Source organism: Protopterus annectens, chromosome 2.part1 (assembly GCF_019279795.1).
Source record: "Protopterus annectens isolate FY-2018-M chromosome 2.part1, PAN1.0, whole genome shotgun sequence".
NCBI classification, from domain to species: domain Eukaryota; kingdom Metazoa; phylum Chordata; order Ceratodontiformes; family Protopteridae; genus Protopterus; species Protopterus annectens.
The window spans coordinates 1,642,202,412-1,642,220,296 of NC_056729.1; the positions used below are offsets into that span (position 1 = coordinate 1,642,202,412).

The window sequence follows — 17,885 nt, forward strand, 5'->3', positions numbered from 1 at the left end:
CAGATCTGAGTGTTGCCACTGAGACTCTTGACATAGCTATAGAATGCTTTGTGGTTGTCTTTAGAATCAGTGGCAATTTTGTTTTCATAACTAGCTTTGGAGGATTTTATGAGGGATCTCAGCTTCTTACTGAGGCTGACCAGGGAGTTCCTCCAATCATGGGATTTCACTCTTTTTTGCAACAGTTTCTTTCTTCTGTTGTAGAGTTTGTTTATGGCAGAAGACCACCAGATTGGCTTCCTCTTTTTGGAGGATAGCATCTTGGTTATGTTAGTGATAGCATGATCCAGGCACTCATGTAAGTGCTTATAAAGTGCATTTGTGTAGGATTCAGCAGTTGTACCTCTATTGTCCATCTGCATGGGTGTCGTGTAGTTTGCCACTTCTGTCTTAAGAAGCGTGAAGTTGGCTTTGGTGAAATTTTTTACGGTTGTTTTCCTAATGAGGGGTGTGTGTGAAGTGGATGTCTAGGGTGATTAGCTTGTGTTCGGATCTGACCAATGAGGAGCTGACCTCTGGTGTGGAACACCTGTCATCCATATTGGTGATGACCAGGTCTAGGATATTGCTGCCCCTGGTGGGGGTGTGGATAAGTTGTTCCAAGGCACTGGAATTGATGATTTCCAGAAAACGTTGAGCAAAAGAGTTGGTACACGAGTAGTTTTCCCAGTTAATGGTAGGGTAGTTGAAATTACCCATTATTAGAGTGTTGGGTTGTACCTTAATATTTTCCAGTGTATCAGGAAAAAAGGAGTTGGAATCCTGGGGCATGGTGGGGGGGTCTGTATCAAGCTACAATCTGGATTGCGCTTTTGCCCAGAGTTAGTCGAACTTGGATAATTTTGGATGCATTATGCTGAGCAACTAGCTTGGAGGTGTGCATATCCTTAATGAATATGAACACGCCTCCACCTTTAGTGTTTCGGTCCATGTTTGGTGGCTGAAAGGTGTGGTATAAATTATAGCCTGGTAATGCAGGGGTGCTCTCTGGAGCTTTGAACCAGGTCTCTGTCACTGCACAGATGTCAATGTTCTCCATTTTAAGGAGTGCCTCAAGTGAATGCATTTTGAGGTTTAGACTTCTAGCATTGAGTAGCATTACCCTCAGATTTTGCTTGCTTGAGGCTTAGAAGTGCCAAACATGTCTCTAGCCTATCTGCTGCATGATCTCTCTCTCTCTCTCTTTTTCCCTTTCCAATACATCTGACTGGAGATTCTCCCTTCAGGACTGGCCAGCCAACTTCAGCCACTCAGTCCTGGCCCTCCTGGCCTATTCCTCTAGTTGCCAGGTTGCAAGTCAGTCTTGGGCTTTCTGAATCACTGTTCATAGGTATATAGGTAGGTAACTAGGCTATCTGCCCGAAGGCATTTATAAGCCTAGCTGGAATGTGTTGGCTTTTACCACCCCCTTAGATTAGTTCCCCATGCCTCTGTCCAGCAGAGCCATTGAAGTGATCCCTGGGGTAAACTTTCTGTTTCCCATCCACTCGTCAAGGTTTCTCTGGAAGAAGGTTAGCGAGGAGCTCTGCCTAATGTAGATTGGAATCTTGTTCCAGAGCATGGGAAGTCTCTGAGACAGGAATCTATCCCTCCAGCATGTCTTATTTATTGTTGTGGTGAGGTTTAGATCCCTGGAGCGTGTGGCTCGAGGGGATATGGTTTTCTTTAGGTGGAGCATGTCCATCAATTCTGGGTTGGACATGGCCTTATATGTCAGGCAGAGATCACCTCTGAGTAGGTGGTATGCAACCGAGTACAGCTGGAGTTTCTTCAGCCAAGCTGCATAGGGCATCTGCTTGAGGCCAGTGATCCTCTTGGTGAGATACTTCTGTGGCCTTTCCAGTTGTTGCAGGTGTCTTGTAAGGTACATCCCAAATGGAGCATTGTACTCTATGATGGGCCTGATGAGTGATGCATAGAGGGGCCCAATGACCTCTTTTGATCTGGATGCAAACCCTTTTTTGATTAGTTGGGCCACATAGAAGGATTTTCTAACCACTTTGGCAATGCCATTATCAAAGGAGAGGTTACTATCTACTTGGGTCCCCAGATCCCTTATAAGTCTTCCGTATTTAGGGGGCTACCACCTATATGATAGTATGTGAGCACTTTGTTTTTTCCAAAGGGGATGACTATGCACTTTTTTGGCATTTAGCTTGAGGCCATAGTTTTGACACCAGGTATCTGTCTCAGTGAGACCCTTTTGGAGGATGTCTGTGTCAGCCAGAGAGTCAATTATAGCCCCTAGTTTGCAGTCGTCTGCGAACTTGGTCAGCCATAGTCCTCCTGTGCTTGCCTGTACCTCTGAGAAGTATATGCTGAACAGGAGGGGTCCTAGGACTGAGCCCTGGGGAATGCCACTTGTAACCAGTTTAGAGTCAGACCTAGCTCCTGCAAGTCTTACCATGTGGGTTCTGTCCGTGAGCCAGTTGGCAACCCATTTCATGACATAGGGGTTTATGTTCAGGCTAGTGAGCTTGTCTATAATACCTGAGTGGGGAATGGTGTCTAAGGCCTTTGCGAGGTCTAGGTAGGCTGTGTGGACCACCTTTCCCTCATGTATAGCCTTGGTAACTGTCTCAAAGTCCACCAGGTTTGGAGGCATGATCTCCCCTTAACAAAGTCTAACTGGGTAGGGTCCAGTGTTTGGAGGTTCCCAATGTCTCTGTTAATGAGATCAATGATGATGCGCTCCATAGCTTTACAGACCAAGCTAGTCAGGCTTATAGGGTGATAGTTCCTAGGGTCCGTTGTGGCTCCACCTTTGTGGAGCGGAATAACCGTTGCTGTGTGCCACTCTGTGGGCACATAGCCTGTGGAGAGGCTGAGTCTAAACAGTGTATTTTGGTGAGGGGTTAGTTCATCTTTGAGCTCGTGTAGGACGCAGCCTGGGACACCATCCGGTCCCACTGATGCTGTGATTTTGGCTTTGGAGAGGGCTGTTTTAACCTGAATGTCTGTGATTTCAGGGGCACTACATACTTTTGGCATAGTTATGGGCCCTTTTGGGGGTGGGAGGGGGGGTGAAGTTTGCACTGAACCTGTCTGCCAGGATATTGGCTATATTGGTCAGTTCAGTGTATTTTGTGCCATTCTGCACTAACTCTGAGCGGATCTGAGAATTGCCACTTAGATTATTGACATAGCTAAAGAATCCCTTGTGGTTATCTTTGGAGTCCATGGCAATTTTTCTTTCGAAGCTAGCCTTGGGTGATTTTATGAGGGAACATAGTGTCTTGCTGATACTGATCAGGGATGTCTTCCCTTCTTGTGATTTTACTCTTTTTCTGTACTCGTTTCTTGGGAGGGTGGCCTAATGGTTAAGGTGTTTGCCTTACAAACACAAGGAGCAGGGTTTCAGTCTCACAAGGGATAATTGGCTAGGCTTAAAATGGCTCGCAAGGGCAGTTAGCTTAGTACTAATCTATGAACCTATTGTATAGCTTGTTCATGGCAGGGGTCCACCAGACTGGTTTCCTTTTCTTGAAGGAGTGAGTCTTGTTTTTTTTTGGGATAGTATGATCCATGCATTCTTGTAGGTGCCCATAGAGTGCATTAGTAAAGGATTTTGCAGCTTTGACACAGTTATCCTTTAGCATGGGGACTTTGAAACTTTCCACCTTGGTCTTAAGTACCGTGAAGTTTGCTTTTGAAAAGTTTTTCACTGTGGTTTCTTTGACCGGGGGTGGTGGTGGAATGTGGATATCCAGATTGATTAGTTTATGGTCAGATCTAACCGAGGGGTTGATGTCCGGTGTGGAACACCGATTGCCCATGTTGGTGATGACCAGGTCCAATATGTTGTCACCTCTGGTGGGGGTGTTGACCAGCTGATCCAGGGCATTTGAGTTTATAAATTCTAGGAAATGTTGGGCAAGGGAGTTTGTACTTGAGTTTTTCTCCCAGTTAATGTTTGGGTAATTGAAATTACCCGCTATCAGGGTGTTTGGTAGGACCTTTATGTTTCCCAATGTTTCCAGGAATGCGGAGTTGGGGTCCTGGGACATGGTGGGTGATCTATAGGAGCTATAATCTGAATAGCAGTTTTGCCTGTTGTTAGTTGCACGTGGATGATCTCTGAAGCATCGTGCTGTGCCACTAACCTGGAGGTGTGGGTATGCTTGATGAATATGGATACTCCTCTGCCTTTTGTACTTCGGTCCGGGTTTTGTGGATGAAATGTATGGTATGAGTTGCAGCCTGGTAGTGCTGGGGTGCTCTCTGGAGCCTTAAACCAGGTTTCTGTTACTGCACATATATAGATTTTCTCCATACTGAGGAGTGCCTTGAGTGCGTGAATTTTGAGGTTTAGACTTCTGGCATTGAGTAGCATTACCCTCATTTTTTTTGTCAAGAATTTAGCCTTCTGTGTCACAGACTGTAGGTTCACTATCCAAACGCTTGCGCATAGTTGAAAAGATTACACAAAAATATTACAATCCACGATTCTCCCAGGGATCCCACTTATCAGTCTTACCCAGTCTGCTAGTTAGAAGCCTAAAGCTGCAAACTGTTAATATGCTGCTTCCTGTAAGCAAGGGTACAGGAGTTGATCCCTTCCATGTACCTCTGAGCAAATCACTTAACCAGACAATGCTTTCAGGTTAAGGATAAAAAGGTCTGTGTGGATCAGTGCTCTAAATATATAAAATAAATAGGTTTGCACCATTTATCCTTACCTTAATCTGTCTTGTACTTAATCATGACTTGCACTGAATTATAACGTTGGGGTTTATATTTGTGCTAAACTGAAAGTTAATAAATTTACAATGTGAGGTATAAAATGCATGAGCCATAACCAAATAAAAAAAAACACAAGTAGTTTCATAACCAAAACTCCTGGCAGAGGATCATTTCAATCCATTAAATTAGGCACTTGAGATATAACAAGAAAATTATACTCATAAATCTAGAAATGCATATTATTTTATTCACAAGATGGATGCAAGACCATGAGCAAACAATTATCTGCAATATTCTTAAAATTAAATTTTTGATACTACTCGACATTATGGCATCATCTGTAAAGGTATAATTTTAATTCATTTAATGATACTTAATGCAGTTACAAATATTTACACCAGTTTTAGAAATGCATAATAATTACACTTCTGTTATGGGATTAGTTTCCCAAGAGCTCACAATATAAAAGGCTTACAGCAATATCTAAGAAAGCTATGAAATAAGAAATTGGTATCAAGTCCACTTCTCTGGAACTGCTGTAATAGAACTATAGCATTATTCTTCGATAAATTCCGCATCAGTTGTGTATTCAACTCGTTTGTTTTCAAAATGTAAGGTGTTCAGCTCAACAGTATGATTTTTCATGAGAAGTCCTTGTTTCAATCTTGGAGGCTGCTTTCAGTATGGACATAACATATTTTTGTAAAGTTCTTACTGAATGGAGCTGTTCATTTATGATGTTTCATAAAAGGTCATGTATAGTAATCCATTTTAGATTTCTTTTTGGGTATTACTGGTGGTGGGAGGGTAGCAATTGTCCTGAACGATTCTTCAGGCTAGAAGGTAAAAGACAAAGTGCATGTTAAAAATATTTTTCTTTAGTGAATGTCTCATCACAGTTGCTGCAATATGCAATACTGCAATGCGCAGTAAAATATGACGTTAGTGAAAAGTCTTAGAAAATATGCTGCATTCATCCGACACTGCTGTTTATGATCCTCATGTTCAGAAAGTTGTAACAAGAAACACACAGAACTCTGTTGATTAAATCATGCTGGTATTGCAAAGTAGATCATAACATTTATTTCCACATTATATACAGATATTTTTGGAGCATTTAGTATCACAAGCCTGTGAGTCATTATTTATATTATTTTTTTCTTGGAAATAATAGTCAAAGATTTCTCTAGCATTCAGTGTAAGTGGCAGATATGCTAGTGTTATAGAGCCTAATTGATTTATGTATGCATGTATGTTTGTATGTATGCATGTATGTATGTATGTATGCATGCACGCATGTATGTTCGTATGTATATTGACAGGCTTAGTTCAACTACATATGGCCTACTGTCAGGATTCACCTTGGGTGGCAGTCATAGTGACGGGGTAAATTTGATTAGATCACTGGAGAAATGAATGCAGTAGAATGATGCATTACATCATTCATACAGAGATCTTACTGCATTCAGGCCTAACGGCCATCAGGAAACAGTAACTCCTCCAAAAACAAACTTTTTTTCCTGCCCAAGTATGATGATTTCTTTAAAAAGTCTAAATTTATTGACTGTGTAATTTATATGGGAATATTATTTCATAGTTTAGTCAACTAAACTGTAATAAATTTACTCCTAACACTAGCTCTACCCATCTGGAGTTTGAAAATCATATTTTTTCACTTAAATGTCTTAGAACAACAGTAGAACTCTACATTATACATTATTTGTAAAACAGGACCATAAAATATTTTATATACTAGAATTAATTTACCACGTACATACCTATAAGAAAATGAAAACAATTTTAGATGTTCACATCTTGCACCACAATCTAAGTTTGATACAGATACTATTCTTTTGGCAAATTTTCTCTGTATAGTTTCCAGCTTTCTTAATCAAGTCAGATTATATGCACAAAAATGTACTATTAATACTCTAACATTGGTCTAATGTAAGTTTTACATACCATGTTTAAACAGGTTTCATTCCTGGCAGGAAAATTTCTCACAAAAAAAAAAAATATAGCTAAATGCTTTAGAACACATTGCATTGGTTGATTATGAAAGGATAAATAGATTAGTACTAGGTAAACTGCCCTCATGGGGCATTTTAAGTCTAGCCAATTACTCCATGCGAGAATCAAATGTGATGTTATGATAACTTCCAGTTCCTTATATTCTGTTACCTTGTCTAATATGGTACCAATTGAGAATATATAAGAATGAGAGATCTTATTTGAAAAGTACATGATATTATTATATTTGTCCATGCTAAAATGAAGCCCTGTCTCTAGAGCCTACTTGTCTATTGATTTTATATGCATGTTAAGTTTTGCAACTTCCAAGTCATTTTGTTTCATAAAAACAATTTTATAGTCATCCCCATATTTATCAAAATATGGGGTGCCTAAGAATACTGGAAAAAAAACAGAAAATCAAAATTGGTCCCCAAGCAGAAGCCTGAGGAGCTCCGCAGGTAACAGGTAAATAACCAGAAAATGTATCACATATTTTGACATATTATTGTATTCTAGTAAGCCAATTTATAATCCAAATAGTGATATAACTGTTAATGTTATATTTAACAAGATAATTATGAATTGATTTAAATGGGAGTATGTCAAATGCTTTGGTTAAATATAGGAAAATCCCCCCTGAAGACAGACACCTATCCAGAACCAAAGTTATTTGATAATAAAACCTCAACAGGCTACTCAATGTACATATTTCTTTTGTAAAACCACATTGTTTAATATTAACTGGGAGATTGAAACTAAGGTCATCCATTAACATCAAAAGACACCTTTCAAAGCTTTTAACAATCAAAGATGTCAAACGTATCCACCAGTAGTTACTAATTTTGATCTTTACTACCTTTGCTATGTATTGGTGAAATCCATGATAATTTCCAATTGTCAGGAACAAATCCTTATGTTAAAGATAAATTCAAAATTGGGCATATGATTGGTATTAAATGTTCTTCTTTTCTTACCAAAGTACTACCAGAAATTTTGTCAGGGGCAATAGATGAAGACACCTTTATTTTGGTAAATGCAGATCTGACCATAGATTCAGAAATGCAAGGACAAAAACTAAATACAAAACTGGTGCCATCTATTAAAACAGAAGTGATCTAGTAGTTGTTAGATGCAGACAAATATTTATTAAATTCAGATACAATGACATAAGTATCATTAGTGATAACATTATCTAATGAAATAGGAACAAGATGGTGGAATGAATTAAAATATGTGTAAAAAGCTTTCTTATTTAAAGAGTTATAAATTAATTTGTTTTCTTAACTTGTTTTGGAAGATTTCATTTCCAGCTTAAGTTTTTTTTCAAGTACTGTTACAGTTTCTCTTAATAATATTAGTATGAAATGTTCTAATAATGGAACAGTGTCATTTTCTGTTCTCTATAACCTGTTGATTGTCTCATTCCATCAAATCGAAGAGATTGGGTATGTGTATTTGAACCCAGTATTTCATGAGTACACGTATTCCACAGCAGAGTCAATGAGGATACCCACAACATATTTCCTTTCCATTTGGTAAACGGTACCAATTGATGCTAGAGACCATAGAACACAAAACATGACAATCAACAAATAATTTGGTTTGAACAGAACAATTAGATTTACTCACTAATGTCAAATCCATCTTAAAGATAATAATAATGTCATCAGATAAGCCCAGCAATGTCTACAATACTTATTTTCTGTAGTGTATTAGTGGCTACTAAGTCAAGAAAATTGTTCCATTGAGTGGAACTTGTAACTGATTGGGATAACTCATAATAAGAAACAAGATTAAGAAATTAATTCTCAAATTAAGTTGTGGGACTTTTTGAGGACCACAGAATTCCTGAATAATTAAAGTCACCCAGTAAGAGAATATCCTTTTTATTATTAAGGTTTGATTCCAAACTAAGTAGGTGATTTGAATGTTCCACAGAAGACATACTGTGAGATTGATAATTTAAAACTATGTAAGTTCCAGTGTTCCTATTAGAAACAGCAGAGTAAACTGCTAGTGTTTTGCTGTGTGTATCACCACTAATCAAATGGGAAGGTACTGAGGCATGGACCTATAATGTAATGCCACCCCCTTTGAATTAGATCTCAAACCTTGATAGTTAATAAAATCTTTTAAAACACAATCAGATTAATTCCAAGATTCAGTTACACCTGTAATCAATATGTTTTCCATAGAGATAAGCCCAAAGAGTTCACTAAATTTATTCCCCAGATTTTTGTCATTGCATGAAAGGCATTCTACAGATATGTTAAGTGATATGTTTGGATCATCAGGTTGGATTTTGCTGGGGGTAAAAAAGAAATACTACATCTCACAAATTTACCAACCACATACAAGGAATGGTAGTTATTTAATTGTAGTCATTCACTAAGAAACGACTTCTAGTCAAATAAACAGTCTTCCCAGTATGTGATGAGTTTTATATTATAAATTAATGTTAGTTGCCTTAACCAGTTGTTGAATACCAAACAAAACATATACAAGAAGCCAAAAACTCAGCAAGACCAAACCTTTATTTAACAACTACAATGGTTGAGTGCTTTCATCATAAAAATAGACATCATCAGAACTGTAAGTAACTCAATGATCGGTTTAAAAGAGATACATAAACCAGCTGATTAAGTACACACCCCCATCTGAACCAATCATAAACACTGCAGACCAAGCCTCTATTTAAAGGTGTATACTATCAAAATCGTACCACCCAAGTAAAAGACAGAGGGGTTTACACAGCAACATTATTGTAATAACAAATAAAAAGATCAAAACACACATGAACGATGCCCTGTAAATATCCATTGGACAAAATAAAATAAAAACAGTTGTTCAATACTATAAAACTGAAAAATAAAGATAGGGCTTTAGCTTTCAGTTTGTTAGTATTGAACAACTATTTTGATTGTATTTTTTATTGTCAGATCTATCATTCATGTTCCCAAAGAACCTACATGCAATATTTCACTTGATCAAACTAAAGACTATTTATTGTTTTTGGATAAATTATACAGGAACAGGCAAAAAGCACAATGTTAGTATTTTTATTTCAATGAAATGGCAGTGCACAGAAGAAAGGCTATCCAAGTATTTTCTGAAACAGAGACTGTAACACCCCTTTGTAGTTCACAGAAAAAGAGACCTAACACCATGGATGGGCACTTTCCCAGTTTCTCAGCTTGGCAGATATGGGCATCCTGAGATAAAATAGTCATTATCCCATGTTCACTAGTAACCAACTAATCCTTAGAGAAATGGATACAGTATGCAAGATGTTATTGCACAATGTCACTGGACAGAAGATTCTCACACAAAAACACTCAAAATAACAAACAGGTTATCAGTAATGGAATAGTTACACCCATCACACATATTACTGTCACAACAGATAGACCAATATATGCTGAGGCACTTAAAATCAACCTTCCTGCATCCCAAAGACATCTTAAACATTTGTCTTACAAAAAAATAAATAAATAAATAACAATCTGCAGCAACTCCAGAAGAACTCCACCAAAACAACACCCAACACAACACATACAGCCATACCCTCTGGGGCCTCAACTACCAAGACCTTAAGGAAAGCCAGCACACTACTCAATATTTTAACCACAGGAGACTCAATTGTGAAAAATACAAATGCCCATTTTACCAGCTTGAATAAAATATAAACTCATGGTCAGTTGTATATCAGGGGTCAAGATCTGCCAAATCACCCACACTCTCTAGTCATTAGAACACAAATACCAGTATGACTCAGTCATAATCCATGTAAGTGTAAATGACCTGAGATGTACCTCCCTGGACTATATGAAGAGAAACAGTATGAAGCTCTTGGACTATATATCACAGGCTCGTATGTGCCCAGTATTGAGAAGGATTCTGCCTTCAGCAGGGATGATGGATGGATGGCGCAGTGGTATAGTGGTAGTGTTGTCACCTCACAGCAAGGGTTCACTGGTTCGATTCTCAGTTGGGGCACCTTCTGTGTAGAGTCTGCATGTCCTCCCTCCATTTGTGTGGGCTTATTCTGGGTGCTTCGGTTTCCTCCCATGTTTCAAAGACATTTATCTGGAGCATTTCTCCCTGGGCCACCACTGATAATTGGCTTCATTCCAAGTTGAACTTTTCCTGGTAGACAAATGTTAAATAAATGATGCCACAGTATGAACAAAAGATGACTGAGTTCAATAATTGTCTTAGATTCTGGTGTGCAGTATTTGTAAGCATATAAAGATATGTTCAACAGACCATGTTGTTTTGCCAAGGATTGTCTGCACCTGTCCCCCCTAGGCTTTCAAATATTGGCTAAAACATTGTCCATCTTCATAGTGCCTTTTTTTAGGCAATGCCAAACTGACAAACTTCCCAAATAACAAAAACAACCTAAAGGAATCTAAAGCTGTTACAGCTCAATGCCAGGACCCTAAACATGAAACTTGACTCCCTCCAGGCTCTCCTCACCCTGGAGAATGTGGACATCTGTGTAGTTACTGAGATATGGGTTTAAAACCAAAACTGAGATAATGATCGTTCCATGCAAAGGACAGCCACAAGCCTTCCTTAAGCTATGTTTTAAACCTCAATGTGCAGAACAGATTGTAAATGGAGATGCCTACTTGGAGCCAGAAGATGCAGCAAATCTGCTGGCTGACACATTCAGCTCCAATTTTACCCCCTCTCACTTCAGCCACCCAATATGAAAGACATTCAAATAAAAACAGCCAATTATCACTAGGGATCAGGTCCTAGATGTGCTCAGGCCAGAAGCACTGCATTGATGGGCCCTAATAACATCCCAGGATGCCTGTTAAATAGCCTGAAACATGACCTATTGGGATAACTGCAATCAGTGTTCAACAATAGCTTTGAGACAGGCTTTATGCCAAGCAAACAGAGAGCTGAAACAGTCATCCTTCTGCATAAGGGCAGATCATTAACAGACCCCGGTAACTACAGACCCATAAGTCTGACTAGTCTCATATGCAAACCCATGAAAATAATTGGTGAGGACATAGAAAATGTTCAAACACTGGATCCAACCCATTTTGGTTTCATCAAGGGCAGATCAAGCCTAGTCAACCTGGTGGTTTTCTGTGAGTAGGTCATCAGGCAATGGATGAGGACAAAATGAAGCATACTGCCTACCTTGATCTGGCTAAAGCATTTGATACAATACCCCACTCAGGACAGTGTAAACAAAGTGATGGACATAGGAATAAACCCATATTTACATGTTGGATAACCAGAAGGCTCTCAGATAGCACCCAGGAAGTTATGATAGGGATGACCGCATCCACAAAGAAGCTGGTGACTTGTACAGTTATTCAGAGTTCTGTGCTGGGTCCACTCCTTTTTGTCACCTACTTTTCAGAGATCAAGGCAGACATCAAGGCCTTCTGGCTGACCAAGTCTGCAGATGATTGCAAACTAGGACCAGACATAAAATCCCCCCAATACATTAACATCCTAAAGAAGGACTAACAGACAAATTACTGATGCCAAAACCATGACTTAAAACTGAATGCCAAGAAATGTACAATAGTAGCCTTTGGGAAATCAGACACCCTAGGAAATTACCACATCAGTAGCACACCCCTAAGAGTAGAAGCAGTAGTCAGGGATTTGGATATGCATGTAGACAGTAACCTGGCTTTTGACAAACGTGTCAAGGGTAATAAGGAACTTTAAGCAAGGGCATGGCACCTAGGGTTATGACAGTCATTATTCCATTGTATTTATCAGGCCCATCCTAGGGTTATGACAGTCATTATTCCATTGTATTTATCAGGCCCATCCTAGGGTTATGACAGTCATTGTTCCATTGTATTTATCAGGCCCATCACTGAGTACAATACTGCCTTCAGTATGTATCTGGCCAGACATACAGCAACTGGAACATCCACAGAGATTCCTCACAAAAGGAACAAATGGCATACACAACATGTCCTATGCAGATCACCTATGTCTATTCTCTGTTTCCTACAGACTGTTGAACATAAAAAAATCCTTGGATCTCACTTTGATGGACCTTTTGCATTTCCATAAAACAGCATCAGGATTACTTGATCTAGGGATTTAAACTTTGCATGCAACAATTCCCCTTCTGAGACTTACTTCCCATCTTTGTAAAGCAGAGCTCTTTCCTAACCCTACTCAATATCTGGACCAGTAGCTGAGAAATCACAAATACACTCTGGGTCTAGCACCTATGTCTTTACTAGACAGAGACATCCTGAAAATTTTACCCTAGATTACATATACCTCTTAAATACCCTCTAAGACTCATAAACTTGGAGGATACAATTGGGATGCTTGGTTAGGCTTATAAAGGCCCAGGGGTCATTAGCATAGTACACATCTGTGAACCTATATTAGTTTTAAAAAAAAATAATTGTGAAAACTGAAATATTGACAGAAGGATGAGAATTATCAATCAATTAATTGCCCTTAATAATAAAATATGTCATATTGAGTACATGATAATTGTTACATGAAAGGAGATGTGTGATATAGATTCAGCCTGCAAAATGCTAATTTTGTCAAAGTGAGAATCATACTAAATGAAGTTTTAAAGTTTTTGGGCCTGGTGTATACACAAAGGATATTTCCACTGTGAAGATATGTGCTGACTTGTACATCATTTGGGGATATGGTACAGTGTAGAAGGATTATACAGTGAACAGCTTGTATGAAATAAATTAGTGAAACTCTTACGGAGGAACCTATGGAAGAAAGGGAAATAGATACCAATATGATGAAGCGGATAAGATATCAGAAAATACAAGGAGTGTAACAGTTAAGAAAATGTGACTTTTAACTAAAAAAAATATATAAATCAATGAGAAGAAGTGCAGCGATTAGCAAAGCTCAGTATACTTAGTGTGCAGCATACAGATGGAGGTAAACATTCACTGGCAGTAGGGGAATTATCCCTGAAACAAAGGGCGTATAAAAGCAACTGAAGAAAAAAAACAAGGAAAGTAAAGGAAGGCGGTACAATCACGCTGGTTTGTATAAATGTAAATAGATTAAAAGTTAGACAAAGAAGGGAAGCGAATATTAGACGGGTAAAACAGCAATGGTGTGATGCAGTGTGTGTGTGCAGGACAAATGTTTTTCGACTTTTTAAAGGAAAGGAATTAAAGAACTAGGAAGTGGATACGGTTATCTTCATTCGGATTAGAGGAATGTGTAGGAAGACTAAGGTTGACAAAAGGAAATACGTTAGAAGCAGTGAATTAGGATGCAATTAAGAATAGACTGTAACACGAAGAAGGAAACATTTAGGATAGTAAGTGGATATGTCAGGTGTTTAAACTGATTTGAAACTATGTGACAGTAAATGGAAAATCCTTCTATGTAGTGCCTTATAACTGTAATAGATTCATAGATTCATAAACTGTTACTATTCTAATGACCCATATGGATCTTTCCAAGCCTAACCAAGTTTTCCCAAAACAATAATGTCTGTATCCAAATAGGAAATTGAGGGCCAAGCATTTATAAGCTACCTCTGTCCAAAATGGACATGGGTGCCAGGCCTAGTGTAAATTTCTTATTCTACTTACTACCTAAGTTTAATGAAGCAAAAAAGCAAAGTTTTCAGTTTCATATAAAATCCTTCCTCAGTACAAGATAAAAAACATTCAGTCAAACCACATTTTAAATACAATTCCCTATTAAGCACAGCCAATCAAATAATATAAGCAATTAACAATAAAAATAAACAATATGTTCTGACTGAATATTTTTTGTCTTGCACTGAGGAAGGGTTTTATATGAACCTAAAACCTTTGTTTTCTTGCTTCATTAAACGTATGTAGTACGTTGCTGAGGTTGTTTTTTTCTGCGTCAGAATTATTGTACTAATCTTTGCTCTACTGTGGCTATTATTATTATTTGTTATTATTATTTACTATTATTTGTTATTATTTATTATTATTAATATTATTTTGTTGTAAATTTACTATTCCCCATCCACTGGTCTAGGTTGCACTTGAACTTAGGATTGCCACTTTTCATCATGGCTAAAACTGGAGTAAAGCCACACCCCTTGTGTCACCAGTAACCCCACCCATCCCACCCCATCTCCCCCCAAATTCTGCCCATTTTATGTCATGATGACATCACATGACGGGGAACGCCCTCTTTTTCCATTCCTGGTGCCTGCTTTCGGCTGATTTAATATGCTTTTCTGTAGAAAAGCATAGTAAATAAGCCGATTTACAAACTCCGATAGTCTGTTTTATTTTTGAAACAGAATACCGGAGTTTGTGCAGTGTTTTCCGGACTACCGGAGAATCAGTTTGACTTCCGGATAGTCCAGAAAAAAAACAGAAGGGTGACAACCATACTTGAACTGGGTAACAGACGAACTCAGCTTCACACGAATGGGAAGCAGGCTCCATAGGGGAGGCATTCTCTGGGACATATATCTGTCTGTCCAGTGTGTCCTGTTTAAGTCACAGACAAAATTCAGATCTCTAGAGCTTGTGTTTTTGGTATACTTTGACTTACAAATATGTAGGAGATTCATAAGTGAGGGTAATATGGATGCCTTTTATGCAGGGAATAGATTACCCCGCAGCAATCTATAGGAGACTGAGTACAGGGGGAAAAGGGATTTAAGGCAATCTGCATAAGGCAGGTTTCTTGTGCGTTTTGTTCTTTTTGTAAACACTCCATCCATCACTGCATTGCTCTACAATCACTGAAATGGCTAAAACTACCTAACTACCTCTCCTACCTGCAACTAACCACAGCCCACAAACTACTCTTAAAACCCCAAGACTGTCTGCCCTAAGCTCAACATTCAACAACTACCACCCAAATAGGCCCCCTTAGATCAAAGGATCACTGGCTCTTACGGGTTTAAAACCTAACCTCCCCCCCAGCCAGCTTCGTTACTCTTTCTCAATAGCCAAGAGCTGGAAAGCTTTGCCGCTAACCATCGGAACAACTCAAAACCCCTCCCATTTCCAAACTTCCCTTCATACCCATCTTTCCTCATGCTGGAAGTGTACTTGCACCAAGCCTCCCTAGAATATGTAGACCACCAAACTTCTTGTCACCGCTGTTCTTTGTATGGAATAGTCTTTCCTCATGCTGGAAGTGTACTTGCACCAAGCCTCCCTAGAATATGTAGACCACCAAACTTCTTGTCACCGCTGTTCTTTGTATGGAATAGTACTACCGTGTGTAGAGACTATAGTCACAATGTGCCATGTAAATACTTACGTTATGCTGATTGTATAAGATTGTACTTTTACTTAAAAAGATACTTCTGTTTCATGTTCATCTGAACACTTGCATATACTATTTCCTTGCAACTGAGGGTAATGTCTTTGTAATTTCATCGTAATTACATCTTTGTAACTTCAAACTGTCAATTTCTTGTACTGTGGAGCTTTCCACCATGGGCGTCCACTGAAAATGGGTTCTGTTGGCCCAGTGGACTTTCCCGGTAAACAAAAAGCAAATAAATAAATAAATAAACCTCTGAGGTCATTTCAATTACTGCATATGCCTAGTCAGGTGCATACCAAAGGGAGCAGATTAGTCTGATAAGAGTAGAATACAGTGGTATTATGTCCTCTATGGCTCTATATGCCATGTTTTTACTTATAATTTGCACAACATAAAAGGATTTCTTCAGCACTGCAGTCACATGGTGGTCGAAAGTAAGGCTACTGTCTATGTGTGTACTCAGATCTCTGATCCCTGGGGAGACTCTGTGGGGTGTATTATCAACATGGTAATTAGCTGGGATGGTTGACTTCCCAAAGGGTGTAATCATGAATTTCTTAGCGTTGAGTTTAAGAGCATGGTTTTAGCACTATTTGTTAGTCAGAAATAGACCGTCTTGAAGAATTCTATTGGCTGCAGGGGAGTCAGATCTGCTCCCTAGCTTGAAATCATCTGTAAATGTACCCAGCCATATACCTTCAGAATTTGCTTCCATTTCAGAAAACTAGATGCCAAAAGGAGCAGGATCAGTACTGAGCTCTGTTGGACTCCACTAGTGACTGGCCTTTTAGTGGAGGTAGCCTCACATATTTTGACCTCTTGGGCCTATCAGTAAGTCGGTTTATTATCCAGTAGATGATAAAAAGGTTTATACCTAAATTAATGACCGTGTCTATAATGCCTGAGTGGGGGACCACCTCTTACGTCAGGAATAAGGGCTTCAATGATTATAAATTTAAAATTATGGTCAACATATTCAAGGCAGTGTTTTGACAATGCATTCTTTATATTTTTATTCATTATGTCCCTAAGATGTTCGTCCATGAGCACTTATTTTGGAAAAACATGAGGCTTTATGGCAATTGAGAACTAATGCCACACAGTGGCCAGGGCTAAATGATGCATTCTCATTGTATTGCTTTCTAAAGTTGAAAGCATTGGAAAGATGAATTCATTTTATTAAGTGGTTTTGCATGATTTTTATGCTATTCTTTGTATGTTATAATTAATGTTTATTTATTTGAAATATTTATTATCCTGGGCTTTATGATATATATTATACTATTTTTAAATTTAATTTATAATAATATATATTTTTAACATATTATATTTATAATTATATGAAGATTTTAAAGGATTTGTAATGAATTGAGTGTGCTGGTGGGCATGTTTTATTAATTAGGGGCATTGTACTGACGACATAAGCTGAATTTTTTAATATTTAAGTAGGTCATTATCATAATTTGTTATCTGAAGAAGTCTCTGAATTAGCAGAGATGGAAGCACTTATCTGACTGTGATTTTCGCTTGTTTAATAAACGTCTTTGTTTGTGCTTCAGTAGCTTGTCTGTGGAATTTTGTGAAGAACGAATGATTGCTGCACAATACTGTGGTCCCTTGCTCTGCTTGTGCCCTGACTGTGGTCCCTTGCTCTGCTTGTGCCCTGACTGTGGTCACTTGCTCTGCTTGTGCCCTGACTGTGGTCCCTTGCTCTGCTTGTGCCCTGACTGTGATCCCTTGCTCTGCTTGTGCCCTGACTGTGGTCCCTTGCTCTGCTTGTGCCCTGACTGTGGTCCCTTGCTCTGCTTGTGCCCTGACTGTGGTCCCTTGCTCTGCTTGTGCCCTGACTGTGGTCCCTTGCTCTGCTTGTGCCCTGACTGTGGTCCCTTGCTCTGCTTGTGCCCTGACTGTGGTCCCTTGCTCTG

General features: G+C 38.8%; 1 long non-coding RNA gene across 1 annotated transcript in view; it reads right to left on the reverse strand.

Moving 5' to 3' along the window:
• Positions 1-4,908: 4,908 nt before the first annotated feature.
• The window catches only part of LOC122794570, a 143,893-nt gene continuing 130,916 nt past the window's right edge, over positions 4,909-17,885 (reverse strand). Inside the window, exon 2 of the long non-coding RNA XR_006363655.1 lies at positions 4,909-5,519. This is a non-coding gene — a long non-coding RNA (uncharacterized LOC122794570). The remainder of the gene's footprint in view (positions 5,520-17,885) is intronic.